This window comes from Sus scrofa, chromosome 14 (genome assembly GCF_054392235.1).
Source record: "Sus scrofa isolate SSC_HxYL_T2T_F1_AM1 chromosome 14, Sscrofa_HxYL_maternal_Yorkshire_Landrace_v2.0, whole genome shotgun sequence".
Classification (NCBI taxonomy): Eukaryota; Metazoa; Chordata; class Mammalia; order Artiodactyla; family Suidae; genus Sus; species Sus scrofa.
Genome location: NC_139396.1, coordinates 152,494,922 through 152,511,375, shown reverse-complemented (window position 1 = coordinate 152,511,375; position 16,454 = coordinate 152,494,922). Strand labels below are relative to the sequence as shown.

General features: G+C 40.6%; 1 protein-coding gene across 1 annotated transcript in view; it reads left to right on the top strand.

Moving 5' to 3' along the window:
* Window positions 1-6,362: 6,362 nt before the first annotated feature.
* MCMBP (minichromosome maintenance complex binding protein) overlaps window positions 6,363-16,454 on the top strand; it is a 174,015-nt gene continuing 163,923 nt past the window's right edge. Inside the window, exon 1 of the mRNA XM_084992917.1 lies at window positions 6,363-6,403. The gene's annotated coding sequence lies outside the window, so the exon portion shown is untranslated. The remainder of the gene's footprint in view (window positions 6,404-16,454) is intronic.

Below are 16,454 nucleotides of genomic sequence, written 5' to 3'. Positions count from 1 at the left end.
TGATCAAAGGATCAATCCAAGAAGAAGATATAACAATTTTAAATATCTATGCACCCAACCTAGCTTCACCACAATATATAAGACAACTGCTAACAACCTTAAAGGACAAATCGACAATAACGCAATCATAGTGGGGGACTTTAACACCCCACTTACAGCAATGGACAGATAGACCAGACAGAAAATTGATAAGGAAACACAGGCCCTGAATGATGCATTAAACCAGATGGACTTAATAGATATTTACAGGACATTGCATCCAAAAGCAACAGAACACACATTCTTCTCAAGTGCATATGGAACATTCTCTAAGATTGATCACATCCTGGGCTACAAATCCAACATCGGTAACTTTAAGAAAATTGAAATCATATCAAGCATCTTTTCTGACTACAACGATATACGACTGGAAATCAACAACAAGAAAAAAACTGCAAAAAACACAAACACATGGAGACTAAACAACATGCTACTAAACAACCAATGGATCACTCAAGAAATCAACAAGGAAATTAAAAAATACCTAGAAGCAAATGACAACAAAGATACGACACTCCAAAACCTATGGGATGTAGCAAAAGCTGTTCTAAGAGAAAAGTTTATAGCAATACAAGCCCACCTCAGGAAACAAGAAAAAGCTCAAATAAACAAGCTAACTTTACATCTAAAGCAGCTCGAGAGAGAAGAACAGACAAGACCTAAAGTTAGTAGAAGGAAAGAAATCATAAAGATCAGAGCAGAAATCAATGAACTAGAAACAAAGAAAACCATAGAAAAGATCAATGAAACGAAAAGCTGGTTCTTTGAAAAGATCAACAAAATTGATAAACCCTTAGCCAGACTTATCAAGCAAAAAAGAGAGAGGACTCAAATCAATAAAATTAGAAATGAAGAAGGAGAAGTAACAGCAGACATCACAGAAATACAAAGGATCATAAGAAACTACTACATGAAACTATATGCCAATAAAATGGAAAACCTACAAGAAATGGACAAATTCTGAGAAAAGTACAATCTTCCAAGACTAAACCAAGATGAAATATAAAAAATGAATGGACCCATCACAAGAACTGAAATTGAAACTGTGATTACAAAACTTCAACAAACAAAAGTCCAGGACCAGATGGCTTCACCGGCGAATTCTATCAAACATTTAAAGAGCTAACACCTCTATTTCTGAAACTATTTCAAAAAATTGCAGAAGAGATACTCCCAAACTCATTCTATGAGGCCACCATCACCCTGGTGCCAAAACCAGACAAAGATACCACAAAAAAAGAAAACTACAGGCCAATTTCACCAATGAACATCGATGCAAAAATCCTCAACAAAATACTAGCAAAGTGCATCCAACAATACATTAAAAGTATTATACATCATGATCAAGTGGGATTTATCCCAGGGATGCAAGTGTTCTTCAATATTCACAAATCAATCAGTGTGATACACCGCATTAACAAACTGAAGAACAAAAACCATATGATCCTCTCAATAGACAAGGAAAAAGCCTTTGACAAAATCCAACACCCATTTCTGATAAAAACCCTCCAGAAAGTGAGCGTAGAGGGAACCTACCTCAACATAATAAAGGCCATATATGACAAACCCACAGCGAATATCATTCTCAATGGTGAAAAGATGAAAGAATTCCCACTGAGATCAGGAACAAGACAAGGATGTCCACTCTCGCCACTACTATTCAACATAGTTTTGGAAGTCCTAGCCACAGCAATCAGAGAAGTAAAAGAAATAAAAGGAATCCAAATTGGAAAGGAAGAAGTAAAACTATCCCTATTTGCAGATGACATGATACTATACCTAGAGAACCCTAAAGACTCTACCAGAAAACTGTTAGAGCTCATCCATGAATTTGGCAAAGTTGCAGGATACAAAATCAATACACAGAAATCGATGGCATTTCTTTTTTTTTTTTTTTTTTTTTTTTTGGTCTTTTTGTCTTTTTTTTTTTTTGTTGTTGTTGTTGTTATTGTTGCTATTTCTTGGGCCGCTCCCGCGGCATATGGAGGTTCCCAGGCTAGGGGTTGAATCGGAGCTGTAACCACTGGCCTACGCCAGAGCCACAGCAACACGGGATCCGAGCCGCGTCTGCAACCTACACCACAGCTCACGGCAATGCCGGATCGTTTAACCCACTGAGCAAGGGCAGGGATCGAACCCGCAACCTCATGGTTCCTAGTCGGATTCGTTAACCACTGCGCCACGACGGGAACTCCCGATGGCATTTCTATACACTAACAATGAAATAGCAGAAAGAGAAATTAGGGAAGCAATACCATTTACCATCATATCCAAAAGAATAAAATACCTAGGAGTAAACCTACCTAAAGAGACAAAAGACCTGTACCCTGAAAACTATAGGACACAGATGAAAGAAATCAAAGATGACACAAATAGATGGAAAGATATACCATGCTCATGGATTGGAAGAGTTAATATTATCAAAATGACTACACTACCTAAGGTAATATACAGATTCAATGCAATCCCTATCAAGTTACAAAGGACATTTTTCACAGAACTTCAACAAAATATTTTAAAGTTTGTTTGGAAGCACAAAAGACCCAGAAGAGCAAAAGACATCCTAAAAAAGAAAAATGGAGCTGGAGGAATCAGGCCCCCTGACTTCAGACTATACTACAAAGCAATAGTCATCAAAACCATATGATACTGGCACAAAGACAGAAATAGAGATAAGTGGAACAGGATAGAAAGACCACAATTCAACCCACGCACCCTCAGCTAACTCATCTATGACAAAGGAGGCAAGAATATACAATGGAGAAAGGACAGCTTGTTCAATAAGTGGTGCTGGGAAAACTGGACAGCCACATGGAAAAGAATGAAATTAGAACACGTCCTAACACCATACACAAAAACAAACTCCAAATGGATTAAAGACCTAGATATAAGACCAGACACTATCAAACTCCTAGAGGATAACATAGGCCAAACACTCTCTGACATAAACGACAGCAACATCTTCTCAGATCCACCTATCAGAGTATTGACAACAACAACAAAAATAAACAAATGGAACCTAATTAAACTTCAAAGTTTCTGCACAGCAAAGGAAACCCTAAACAACACAAAAAGACAACCCACAGAATGGGAGAAAATCTTTGCAAGTGAATCGACTGACAAGGGATTAATCTCCAAAATTTATAAACACCTTCTGCAGCTCCATACCAAAAAAACAAACAACCCCATCAAAAAAAGGGCAGAATATCTAAACAGACAGTTCTCCAAAGAAGACATATAGATGGACGAGAAACACATGAAAAGATGTTCAACATCACTCATTATTAGGGAAATGCAAATCAAAACCACTCTGAGTTACCACCTTACACCAGCCAGAATGACCACATCAAAAAGTCAACAAACAATAAGTGCTAGAGAGGGTGTGGAGAAAAAGGAACCCTAGTACACTGTTAGTGGGAATGTAAATTGGGCAACCACTGTGGAAAACAGTATGGAGATTCCTCAGAAAACTCAAAATAGAACTACCATTCAATCCAGCAATCCCACTGCTGGGCATGTATCCAGAGAAAACCATGACTCGAAAAGACACATGTACTTCGATGTTCATTGCAGCACTATTTGCAACAGCCAAGACATGGAAACAACCTAAATGTCCATCGACAGAGGAGTGAATCAAGAAGATGTGGTACATATACACGATGGAATATTACTCAGCCATTAAAATGAATGAAATACCAGCATTTTTAGCAAAATGGATGGACCTAGAAATTATCATACCAAGTGAGGTCAGCCATACAATGAGACACCAACATCAAATGCTTTCACTGACATGTGGAATCTGAAAAAAGGACAGACTGAACTTCTCTGCAGAACAGATGCTGACTCACAGACATTGAAAAACTTATGGTCTCCAAAGGAGACAGTTTGGGGGGTGGGGATGTGCTTGGGTTATGGGATGGAAATCCTGTGAAATTGAATTGTTATGATCATTATATAACTACAGATGTGATAAATTCATTTGAATAATTAAAAAAAACTTTAATGGGAAAACTGATGACTTCCTAAAACTACTAACAAAAAAACCAAGGTCAATGAAAATTAATTTTATGGGACTGAATGAACTGATGAGTGTGGTTTATAATTTTGTGACTGTATGTCTAAAATACTACTGGCTTTTAATCTTTGTTTTCCAGATATGAGGAAACCTTTCCTCTTCTCCCAGCTATGACTTGCCTCAAGCTGATAATATACACGATGGAATATTACTCAGGAATATTATTTATTACTCAATAAACAAAAAAAGACACCAAAAACAGGGGTTCCTGCTGTGGCTCAGTGGTTAACAAACCCGACTAGTAACCACAAGGTTTTGGGTTCGATCCCTGGCCTTGCTCAGTGGGTTAAGGATCCGGCGTGGCCATGAGCTGTGGTGTAGGTCAAAGATGTGGCTCGGATCCTGTGTTGCTGTGGCTGTGGTGTAGGCCGGCGTCTACAGCTCCGATTCACCCCCTAGCCTGGGAACCTCCATATGCCGCAGCTGCAGTGCTAAAAAGACAAAAAAAAAAAAAAGGAAAGAAAGAAAGACATCAAAAACAATAAAAATCAATTTAGAAGAAATAGGTACTACAAGAAAAAGAAAAGCTTCAACATCATATTTAATATTCTCATAACAATGAAAATATTTTATCTCCATGAAATTAGAACAGGATGCTATACAAATGAGCACCAAGAAGAACAAAAGAGGGGCTGGCTCTTGGAAATTAAATTTTTAGCAGAGCCAAAATGAAAAACTTAGAAGACAAAAGTCCAAAGGGATGAAAATGTTTAGATAAATAAGAACAGCTGACCAGACCAGGAGATTCAACACCCACATAAGAGGGGTGCCAGAGAAGAGCACAGAAAAGCCGAAGGGAAGACAATTAACTTATCTATGTTTCATGAACATTTTCCAGAATTTAAAGAATAAGTCTGTAGTATGAAAAGACCAAATGATGGTGGATACAAATAGACCCAACCCAGGATCATGACCTTGTGAAACATGAGAGACATGGTCTAACCAAATATAATAACCAACCCCTGCCCCTTGCCAATGACTGGCTCGGGACCCAGCATGCAGTGCAATGCTAGTCACTGAGACATGAAGGAAAGTGTGCATCAGTTTTCTGGGAAAGCTTTCTTAGGAACTCAGATTCAGGAAGAAAGACTCCCTTTTGCTGCTTCTGGGTGTTTAGAATTGTCTTAGCCATCTTCTAACCACAGAGCAGACAGCCTAAGAGGACCCACATTTGGTAAGTGGAGAAGCTAGGTCTCCAAATGCCATCTTCTTCTTCTTCTTTTTTGGCCATGCCTGCAGCATGCAGAAATTCCCAGGCCAGGGATCAAAGACTGAACCCAAACCACGGCAATGATGACAACAGATCCTTAACCACTAAGCCACAAGGAAATGCCTTTTTTTTTTTTTGGCCAACTTTGGTTTTTTGTTTGTTTGTTTGTTTTGGTTTTTAGGGCCGCCCTCGGCATATGGAAGTACCCAGACTAGGGGTCCAATTGGAGCTACAGCTGCCCGCCTACACCACAGCCACAGCGATGTGGGATCTGAACCACTTCTGCAACCCACACCACAGCTCATGGCAACACCAGAGTCCCAACCCACTGAGCAAGCTAGGGATCAAACCCGCAACCTCATGGTTCCTAATCAGATTAATTTCCACTACCCACAACAGGAACTCCCTTTTTGCCCGCCTTCTTAATTCAACTCATAGTCTGCACTAAAAGACTACCCATGGATAACAGCCTGATGGAAAAATCATAGCCATGACTCCTATTATGTCACAATAGTTCATACATCAAGAGCCTCTAATTAGCTCATGGCACTTTTCTGGGACCTCTGCAACTTGAATTTGTATATTTATTAGTACTTCAAAGTACTTCAAAGTAACCCTAGATCATAAATCCTTGAATATATCAATATCCTGGATGTTCTAGTAACAGCAATTATCAGTTTAAACTACAACTCATTCAAAATATCATCAAATAAACAATACATTAAGAAGGCTCATTCACTTTCAAGTTGACTTATTTTCATGCCAGGTATTCAGTGATTAGGTCTCAGGCAGATTAAAGCATAGTACTAAAGAGGCCAAGGTCACAAATTTGAATCTCCAGGTAAAGTAGTTTAATTATCTCCACTATTAACTTCAACTAGCAATTTTTCAAACATATGAAATCTGACTCTAACACAAGAGACAAATTTTATCATGTGACCAAATTTTAAAAAATGAGGAGGTGGTCAAATTGGATGTGGGAGATCATCCTATTCCTGCCAAAAAAAAAACAAAAAACTGTAGTCAAGGAGCTTCCTGGTGGCTCAGCAGGTTAAAGATCTGGCATTGTTGCTGCTGTGGCAAAGGTTTAAGCCCTGACCCCAGGAACTTCCTTCCTGCCCCCCCACCCCAAAAATGTAGTCATGACAGTGGTTAGAAAGCATTTTCTTTCTTTCTTTCTTTTTTTCTTTTTTCAGACTTTCAGGGCCTCACCTGTGGCATACGGAGGTTCCCAGGGTAGGGGACCAATCAGAGCTGTAGCTGCTGGTCTATACCACAGCCACAATAATTCAGGATCCGAGCCGTGTCTGTGACATACACCACAGCTCACGGCAATGCCAGATCCTTAACCCACTGAGTGAGACCAGGGATGGAACCTGCGTCCTCATGGAGACGAGTCGGATTCGAAACAGCATTTTCCTTAATAACAAGGGAAAGCCATTGCGCTTTCTCATTCAGTCAACCGTCTCACTGAGTCCAATGGCGTTAACCACCTCGTACGGAGTGATGACAAGTGTAAACCCACACGTCTGTCCAGATCACTTGTCTAAATGCCAAGTCTTCATAGCCAATTGCAACTGTCCATCTCCTCCTCAACAGAGGGGAAGGTCCATGGACATCTCAGCCTCAACAGAGCGAAACGTATCTGTGCTTTCTCCTTTCCATCTCCACGGATGACACCGCTAAGCAACAAGTGGCCCAAGACAAACCTTAGAGCCTTTCACAACCACCGCTTGTCCCCCAACCACAGGTCCTTCCTTCTTTCTCAGTATTTCTTCACTTTATTTTTTTATTATAGTTGATTTACAAGCTCTGTCAGTTTCTGCTGTACAGCAAGGTGACCCCTTCTACATTTATACACATGCTTTTTTTCACATCCTCCATCACGTTCCATCCATCGTAGTATTTCTTCACTTTGATCCTTCCTCTGTATCCTCCGTGAGGTATCTCTGTCCTATTCTATTTCCGTGGTCTTGGAAGTAGTCATTCTTTCTCCAGCATCTCCTCTCTCCAATCTCCAGAGCCATTAGAGTAGCACTAAAATGCAGATCTGATGGGAGGAAGCAAAGGAGGCATGTGGAGAGGTGAGAGCGTGGTGCATCTCCCCGGTCATCTGGGTGTGTGTTTTATCTCCTAAGTAGGGGCCCTCTGAAAGCCTGTACACAGAGTGACATAATCATAAAGACTTTTGTTGTTGTTATCAAATGGACATAAGCTGGGGACGGGATTACGATGGCGGAATAGAAGGATTGGAGCTCAACTTCTCTCCTAAAAACAACAAAATTCACAACTAAAGCCTGAGCCATCTCCACCCAAATGGACCGGAAACCCATACCCTACTCCAGAAGAAAAAGAGGAGGCCACATCCACAGGTAGGAGGGGTGATTTCGTGATAAAAACAACCCCATACCTCCTGGGTGGGAAGCTCCACAGACTGAAAACTAACTGGCTCACAGAGATTCACCTACAGGAGTGAGAGTTCTGAGCCCCACATCAAACCCTCACGTGCGGGGATCGGGCACTGGGAGAAAGAGCCCCTGGAGCATCTGGCATTGAAGGCCAGTGGGGCTTGTGTGCAGGAGCTCCACAGGACTGGGGGAAACGGAGACCCCATTCTTAAAAGGCACACACAGACTTTCATGTGCACTAGGTCCCAGGGCAGAGCGAGGTCTCCACAGGAACCTAGGTCAAACCTGACTGCAGTTCTTGGAGGACATCATGGGAAAACAGGGGTGAATGTGGCTTGTTGTGAGGGAAGGACATTGAAGGCAAAGCTCTCGGGAATATTCAGCAGCTGCCTTTCTCTGGAGGGGGCCATTTTGGGAAAATCTGGCCCCACCCGTCAGTCAGCTGCTGAGAAGCCCCAGGGCAAACAACAACCCAGGTGGGATCACAGCCCCACCCCTCAGTAAACAGGCTACCTAAAAACCCCTCAGGCACATAGCTGCCTCTAATCCCATCCAGAGACTAAGCCCCACCCACCAGAGGGATTAGAATCAGCCCCACCTACCAGTGGGCAGGCATCAGCCCCTCCCATCAGGAAGCCTATAGCAAGCCCCCCATACCGACTTCAGCCACAAGGGGGGCAGACACCAGAAGTAAGAGAGGCTACAACTCTATTATCTATAAAAAGGTTACCACACCAAAAACCTATAAAAATGGAAAGACAGAGAACTATAACTCAGATGAGGGAGAAAGGAAAAACCCCAGAAAATCAGCTAAGTGATCAGGAGATTCTTAGCCTCCAGAAAAGACTTTAGACTGTCGATGCTGAAGATGATGCAAGACATTGGAAATAAACTGGAGGCAAAGATGGATAACTTACAGGAAACACTGACCAAAGAGATACAAGATATCAAACTTAAACAAGAAGAGATGCAAAATACAACAACTGAAATAAAAAACTCCCTAGAAGCAGCCAACAGCAGAATACAGGAGGCAGAAGAACGAATAAGCGAATAAGCGAGGTGGAGGACAGATTAGTGGAAATTATGGATGCAGAACAGAAAAGAGAAAAAAGATGGAAAACAAATGAAGAGAGTCTCAGAGAACTCTGGGACAATGTTAAATGCACCAACATCCGTATTATAGGGGTGCCAGAAGGAGAAGAGAGAGAGAAGGGGACACAAAAAATATTCCAAGAGATAACAGCCAAAAATTTCCCTCACATGGGAAAGGAACCACTCACTCAAATCCAGGAGGCACAACGAGTACCATATAAAATAAACCCAAGGAGGAACACACCGAGACACATAATCATCACACTGACCAAAATTAAGGACAAAGAGAAAATCTTGAAAGCAGCTAGGGAAAAGAAACAAGTAACATACAAGGGAACCCCAATAAGGATATCAGCAGATTTTTCAGCAGAAACTCTGCAGGCCAGAAGGGAGTGGCATGATATACTTAACGTGATGAAAGGAAAAAAACCTCCAACCAAGAATACTCTACCCAGCAAGGCTCTCATTCAGATTTGAAGGAGAAATCAAAACCTTCTCAGATAAGCAAAAGCTGAGAGAATTCAGCAACACTAAACCAGCCTTACAACAAATACTAAAGGAGCTTCTCTAGGCAGGAAAGAAAAGATCAGCAAAAGGAAACAAAAATTCCACAAATGACGAGGCTCACCAGTAAAGGTATATATACAGTAAAGATACGAAATCATCCATGCACAATTATGCCACCAAAATCAGAAATCATGAGAAGAGGTGGGTACAAATGCAGGACACCGGAGATGAACTTGCAATTAAGAGAGCAACAACTTAAAACAATCACATATACATATAGACTCTTACATCAAAACTTCAGAATAACTGCAAACCAAAAATCTACAATTGATACACAAACAAGGAATGTCTGGAGAAGAAATATATCTCATAGTAAATAAGTGCATAATCCACCATGAAGGGGGTCATTTGACATCATTCTTGGAATGCTGCAGTCTTCTTAGATCTGATTCTGATTTCCTCTCCATCAAAGAACTTATGATAATTATAATTAAATAATGCCACTGTACAATTAAATAATACAGTTCTACAATTGTATTATTAATAACCATTTCTCTCCATGGTACAATGTAAAGTCTATAATGTCTTGTTTATCACATCACCTAGAATGGTATAATGCCTTTATTGAAGAATCAATGAGATGTAACAAATTGTGAGGACATATTTATATAGTTACACTGTTTTTTAACCAAATTATGCATTTTATATTTTACTTATTTTCAGAGGGCGTATTATTTTTGTTATGCTCACCAGTTAACTTATTCTTTTTACTATGCTATATAAAATATTTAATGGTATATGAGGCTTTCTTTATAAATTTTAGTTGCATAATATAACAATTTAATATAATGCTAATTTTTAAAGAAAAATTGAAATGTAATAGATAAAACTAAGTAGTAAAGATGAAAGCCATAAAATTGGGATAAAGTATAGAATAAATTTCCTATTTGTCTCAGCATATTATCTATTCCACTTCTCCAGTGGGAGTCACTTAATCTGTTTCTTAAGATCCATGTTATAATAATCTATGTGAATGTAATTGTGTGTAAATGTATGTATTTTATTCTGTAAAAAAATAAAAATAATTTTTAAAAATGGACATAAGCCCTCATTACTATTGAAATTGGTGTTTTCTGACTGATGTTGAACCTCTCTTTGTATACTTCCATTCCTTCAGGCTTCCTCTTCCTGTAGTTCCCCTTTTTATTTTTTTCTGAATTTGTTTCCCTGTCCCATTCCGATTTTTAGATGAAATTTTTTTATGTTCTGGAAGCTAATTTTGTTTTTCAGCCAGAGATGTTGCAACTATATTACCAGCTGTCACCTATTCATTTACTTTGATGACATTTGCCTTTTGAGTGTGAGTGTGTGTGTGTGTGTGTGTGTGTCTTTTTAGGGCCGCACCTGCAGTATATGGAGGCTCCCAGGATCAGGGCCAAATCTGAGCCTTAGCCACCAGCCACGGCAACACCAGATCCGAGCCGTGTCTGCAACCTACATGGAAGCTCACAGCAACGCTGGATCCTTAACCCACTGAGTGAGGCCAGGGATGGAACCTGCGTCCTCATGGATACTCGTCAGATTCGTTTCCAGTGAGCCACGACAGGAACACCGACATTTGCCTATTTAGCAGCCAAGAAAGTCTATTTTTAATGTATTCAAATCTATTTTTTCTTTATTGCGCATACTTTGAGCATCCTATTAAGAAATCCTCCCCGTCCAAGATCATAAAGAATTGTCTACATTTTTTCCTATGATGTTGCACTTTTATCTTTATGTCATTAATCCGCCAAGAGTTTACTTCTGAATATGGTAGAGTTGAGGGCCCAGATAACAGCCCCAATTTTCCCAAAATTATTTGCCAATAATCTCTCTTTCCCTAGCTCTATAAAATACCAAATCTCCATTGACATGGGGCCTATTTCTAGACGCTTTTGTTCCACTGGAGCTGTTTTTACGCCTGATTCTATAATACGCGCTAATATCTGGTAGTGTAAGTGCCTTTTCTTTCCTCCATTTTTCCCCTAAAATGTCTTAGTCATTCTTAAAGTTTTATTCATTTATCTAATTTGCAGAGTCAGTTTATTAAATCCCTAAAATACTCTTGGAATTGCAGAGTCAGAGTCAGTTTATTAAATCCCCAAAATACTCTTGGAATTGCATTGAATTTATAGATTAATGAAGTGAAATCAATAGTTTTATAATGTTGTCATCTCATCCACAGCTCATTTGTTTACATTTTATATCTTCTAATAGAGTTTCAAATTTTTCTTCATAAAGATCTTGAGATTTTTATTATGTTAGTTCCTAGAAAATTTATAGGTTTGTGGAGTTTGGAGGTTTTTTTTCCTCTATTTTAATTGGTATTGGGGTTTTTTTTTTACATTTTATAATGTGATATTTCTAGAGCAGAAGTTACTATTGATTTTATACCCCCAAACTTGCTGAACTTTTAATTCTCTTGTTAGTTCTAACACTTTATTTACTATCTCGGATTTACTATATAAATTCTCAAACCATCTGTTTTTAAATAAGGATAATTTTGTCTCTCTTTTTTTTTTTTTTTTTTTTTTTTGCTTGTAAGGGCCATGCTGCACTCGAGGCATATGGAAGTTCCCAGGCTAGGGATCAAATTGGAGCTACAGCTACTGGCTTATGCCACAACAACACCGGATCTGAGCCATGTCTGCAGCCTATACCACAGCTCACAGCAATGTTGGATCCTTTAACCTACTGAGCGAAACCAGAGATCGAACCCACATCCACATGGATACTCATCGGCTTCGCTACCACTGAACCACGACAGGAATTCCCTCTTTTTTTTTTTGGCCACACACATGGCATATGGAATTTCCCCAAGCCAGGAATCGAACCTGCGGCTCAGCAGCAACCCAAGCCACTGCAGAGACAATGCCGGATCCTTAACCTGCTGTGCCACAGGGGGAACTCCCAGGATAATTTTGTCTCTTCAGTTCTCTATTAGCTATGATTTAGGTTCAGCTGCATCCAACAGAGACACAAAGTAACAGTGGCTTAAAGAAGATACAAACATACTTCTTGGAGTTCCCTGGTGGCCTAGTGGGTTAAGAATCCAGCATTGTCACTGCTATGGCTCAAGTTACTGCTATAGCATAGGTTCCATCCCTGGCTCAGGAACTTGGACATGCCACCGGCCCAGCCAAAAAAAAAATGTATTTCTTTCTCACGTAAGAGTTGGGATGTAGGAGAAATTCGGATCTGGTAGGATGGCTCTGCAGTCATCTAGGACCCAGGCTAGTCCATCAGCCTTAGAAAGTACCCCTCATCCTCAGTACCACGGTGTTGCTCCTGGCATCCTGAATATGCTCCCGGCAGCAGGACAAACAAAAGAAACATGTCAGAAGTTGCCTACACAACTCCCACTTACAACCTACTGGCCAAAAGCAGCAAGAGAAGCCAGGAAATGACTTTATTCTAGGTGGCTGAGGCCTCAGCTAAAATTCAAAGACTCTGCTAGAGAACAAGAAGAATGACTGGAAGATGTCATATTTTTCAAGGCCCCTTACTTCTTCTCCCCACCTCACTATATTGGACAAGACCTCTGTTCTATTTCATGTGCTGTTCACTGTGTGTTTTGCAGTGTGTGTGGCTAACCATTTCCTTTTTTAAAAAATACATTGAAATGATCATTCTTTTTCTTCTTCCATCAACATCATAAGTTAAATTGAATCAGGGTGCTTTTGGATGCAAGTACTAGAATGACCAAGTAACGTGACTTAAATCGTAAGAGGTTTGTATTGCACATTACAATAAGGCCAAAGGAGGAAGATGTCGAGGTTGGCCAATTCTTCTGGATGTCACCTCATGGTCACAGTCCAAAGACCACGAAAACCTCACATACCCTCACGTAAAAATAGAAAGCGAGGGTGAAGAGAGAAGGTGGAGATCCTTGTGGATTGTTTCCTGTTTTCTCTTTCCCAGCAGACTTTCCCCAGTGATGAGAACTGGTCATATACCCTCTTCTAATCCGTTAACAGCAGGAAATGGGATTATCGTGAATGGCTCAAAGCACCATGGTTCAGCCTAAACAGCTGGGAGAAAGAACTGTCTTCCTTAAGCATGATGGCATTCTATACAAATGAATAAAACTGAGGTTAGGAAGACAGATAATGTTTACTGAGGAAGCCACCCTGAGTGTCTGCCACATTCTTTGATACGGTTTTCTGATTTTGACCGGATTTTCATTCCTTGGATAAATCCTTCTTGTCCATGATATGTTCCTTTTTTAATCTATCATTTAATTTGATTAGCTAATATTTTTATTTAAGATTTTGGCGTCTGTGTCTGTATGTAAAATTGTATACCTTTCTCTTCTTGCCCTGTTCTTATCCAGCTGCTATATATTAGATGGTTGAATAAAATAGGCACAGCTACTTTCCCTCTTTTTCTATATTTTTGGAAAACTTGTATATAAAAGAATTATTCCTTGAAAGTTTGGTAGAACGCATCATCAGGTCCTCATTATTTTGTAAAGGGAAGTTTTTTTCTTTTTTTTTTTTTTTTTCCCTTTTTACTGCTGCACTTGTTGGCATATGGAAGTTCCCAGGCTAGGGGTCAAATTGGAGCTGCAGCTGCCAGCCTATGCCACAGCCACAGCAACACCAGATCCAAGCTGCATCTGCAAACCATGCTGCAGCTTGTAGTAACAGCTAGATCCTAACTCACTGAGTGAGGCCAGGGATGGAACCCACATCCTCATGGACACTATGCAGCGTTCTTAACCCACTGAGCCACAGCAGGAACTCCAAAGGAAGTTTTTAATTGAAATATAGTTGATTTATAATATTATATTAGCTTCAGATATACAACGTAGTAATTCAATATTTTTAAAGATTACACTTCATTTAAAATTACTATAAAATATTGTCTATAGTCCCATGCTATACAATATTTCCTTGTAGCTTATTTTATACATAGTAGTTTGCACCTCTTAATTCTCTATCTCTACCTTGCCCCTCACCCCTGCCTTCTCCCAAGTGGTATCCACTCATTTGTTCTTTGTATTTGTGAGTCCGTTTCTATTTTGTTGTAGTCATTCATTTGCCTTATTTTTTAGATTCCACATATAAGTGATAACATGAAGTATTTGTCTTTCTGTTTTATTTCACCAAATATAATATGCTCCAGGTCTGTCCATGGTGTTGCACATGGCAAATTTTCATTGCTTTTTTTTACAGCTGAGTAGTATACCATTGTATGTTCATACAGCATTTTCTTTCTCCATTCATCTGTTGATGGTACTTACTCTGCTTCCGTATCCTGGCTGTTATAGATAATGCTTCTATGAACATGGAGTGCATGTATCTTTTCAAATTAGTGTCTTCATTTTCTTGGGATACATACCTGGGAGTGGAATTGCTGGATCATATGGGAGCTCCAATCTTAGTTGTTTTTTTGTTTTTGTTTGTCATTTTAGGGCCGCACCTGCAGCATACGGTGGTTCCCAGGCAAGGGGTGGAATCAGAGATGTAGCTGCCGGCCTACACCAGAGCCACATCAACACAGGACCCGAACTGCATCTGCAACCTACACCACAGCTCACAGCAACACCAGATCCTTAACCCACTGAGTTAAGGCCAGGGATTGAACCTGCATCCTCATGGATGCTAGCCAGATTCGTTAACCACTGAGCCACGACAGGAACTTCCAATTTTAGTTTTTTGAGAAACCTCAATACTGTTTTCTATAGTGGCTGCACCAATTGATAGTCCCATCAACAGTATCCTGGGGTTGTGAAGGGAAATTTTTGATTAAAGTGTCTTGATAGTCATTGGTCTACTCTAGCTATTTCTCCTTGTTCCTTTTGTGTGTGTGTGTATGTGTGTGTGTGTGTGTGTGTGTGTTCCCTTCATGCTTCAGTGGTTAGCAAATCCGAGTAGGAACCATGAGGTTATGGGTTCAATCCCTGGCCTCGCTCAGTGGATTAAGGATCCAGCGTTGCCGTGAGCTGTGGTAGAGGTCACGGTCGTGGCTTGGATCCTGCATTGCTGTGGCTCTGGTGTGGGCTGGCGGCCACAGCCCTAAAAAAACCATAAGAAAAAAAAGTGTGTGTGTGTGTGTGTGTATTTTAAGAAAAATGCTTCCCACACACATACCAACTAAGTTTTGGGATAATTTGTTACATAGCAAAAGATGACTGACACACCCCTACACCATCTTTAACTCAGAAATGACTCTGTGATATATTTTAAAATTTCCAGGCACATGGGGTTTGTTTTTAGCTAGTCTTCTGTATCAGTTTTCTCTTGCTGCTGTAACCAATGACCACAAGCTTAGTAGCTTTAAAACAGCACACATGGATTATTTTACAGTTTGGGAGATCAGAACTTGGACAGCGTGGGTCTCACCTTGCTAACGTCCCTGGGTCAGCGGGACTGCGCTCCTTCCTGGAGACCATAGGGGAGGAACTGCTTCTTGCGTCTCCAGGTCTTTGGCAGAATTCAGTTTCTTGTTGCAGGACTGAGACCTTGTTTCCTTACTGGCTGTCAGCTGAGGGTCATTCCCAGCCCCTAGAGGCCACACACAGCCCTTGGCTTGCAGCCACATGCTTCCATTTTCCAAGCCAGGGGTGGCCGATGGAGTCCTTCTCGCATCGCACCTCTCTGTTCCACAGTCCCCCTCTGCCCCAGCTGGGAAAACTTCTCTCCTATTAAGAATTCATGATTTGGAGTTCCTGTTGTGGCTCAGCAGGTTAAGAATCTAATTAATATCCATGAAGATGTGGGTTCAATCCCTGGCCTCTCTCAGTGGGTTAAGGACCCGGCAGTTGCCACAAGCTGCAACGTAGGTCACAGATGAGCTGGGATCTGGTGTGGCTGTGGCTGTGGTGTAGTCTGGTGCTGCAACTCTGATTCAACCCCTGGCCTGGGAACTTCCATATGCCATGGGTGAGGCCCTAGAAAGAAAAAAAAAAACAAAAACAAAAAACTTGTGATTAGATTCAGCTCACCTGGATAATCCAGGCTCCTCATTAGCTCAGTCTCTACCCTAATTACACCTGCGAAGACCCTTTTGCCACATAAAGTAACATACTCACAGGTTGTAGGGAGTTGGGTGTCCACATCCTTTCAGGGCCATTATTCTT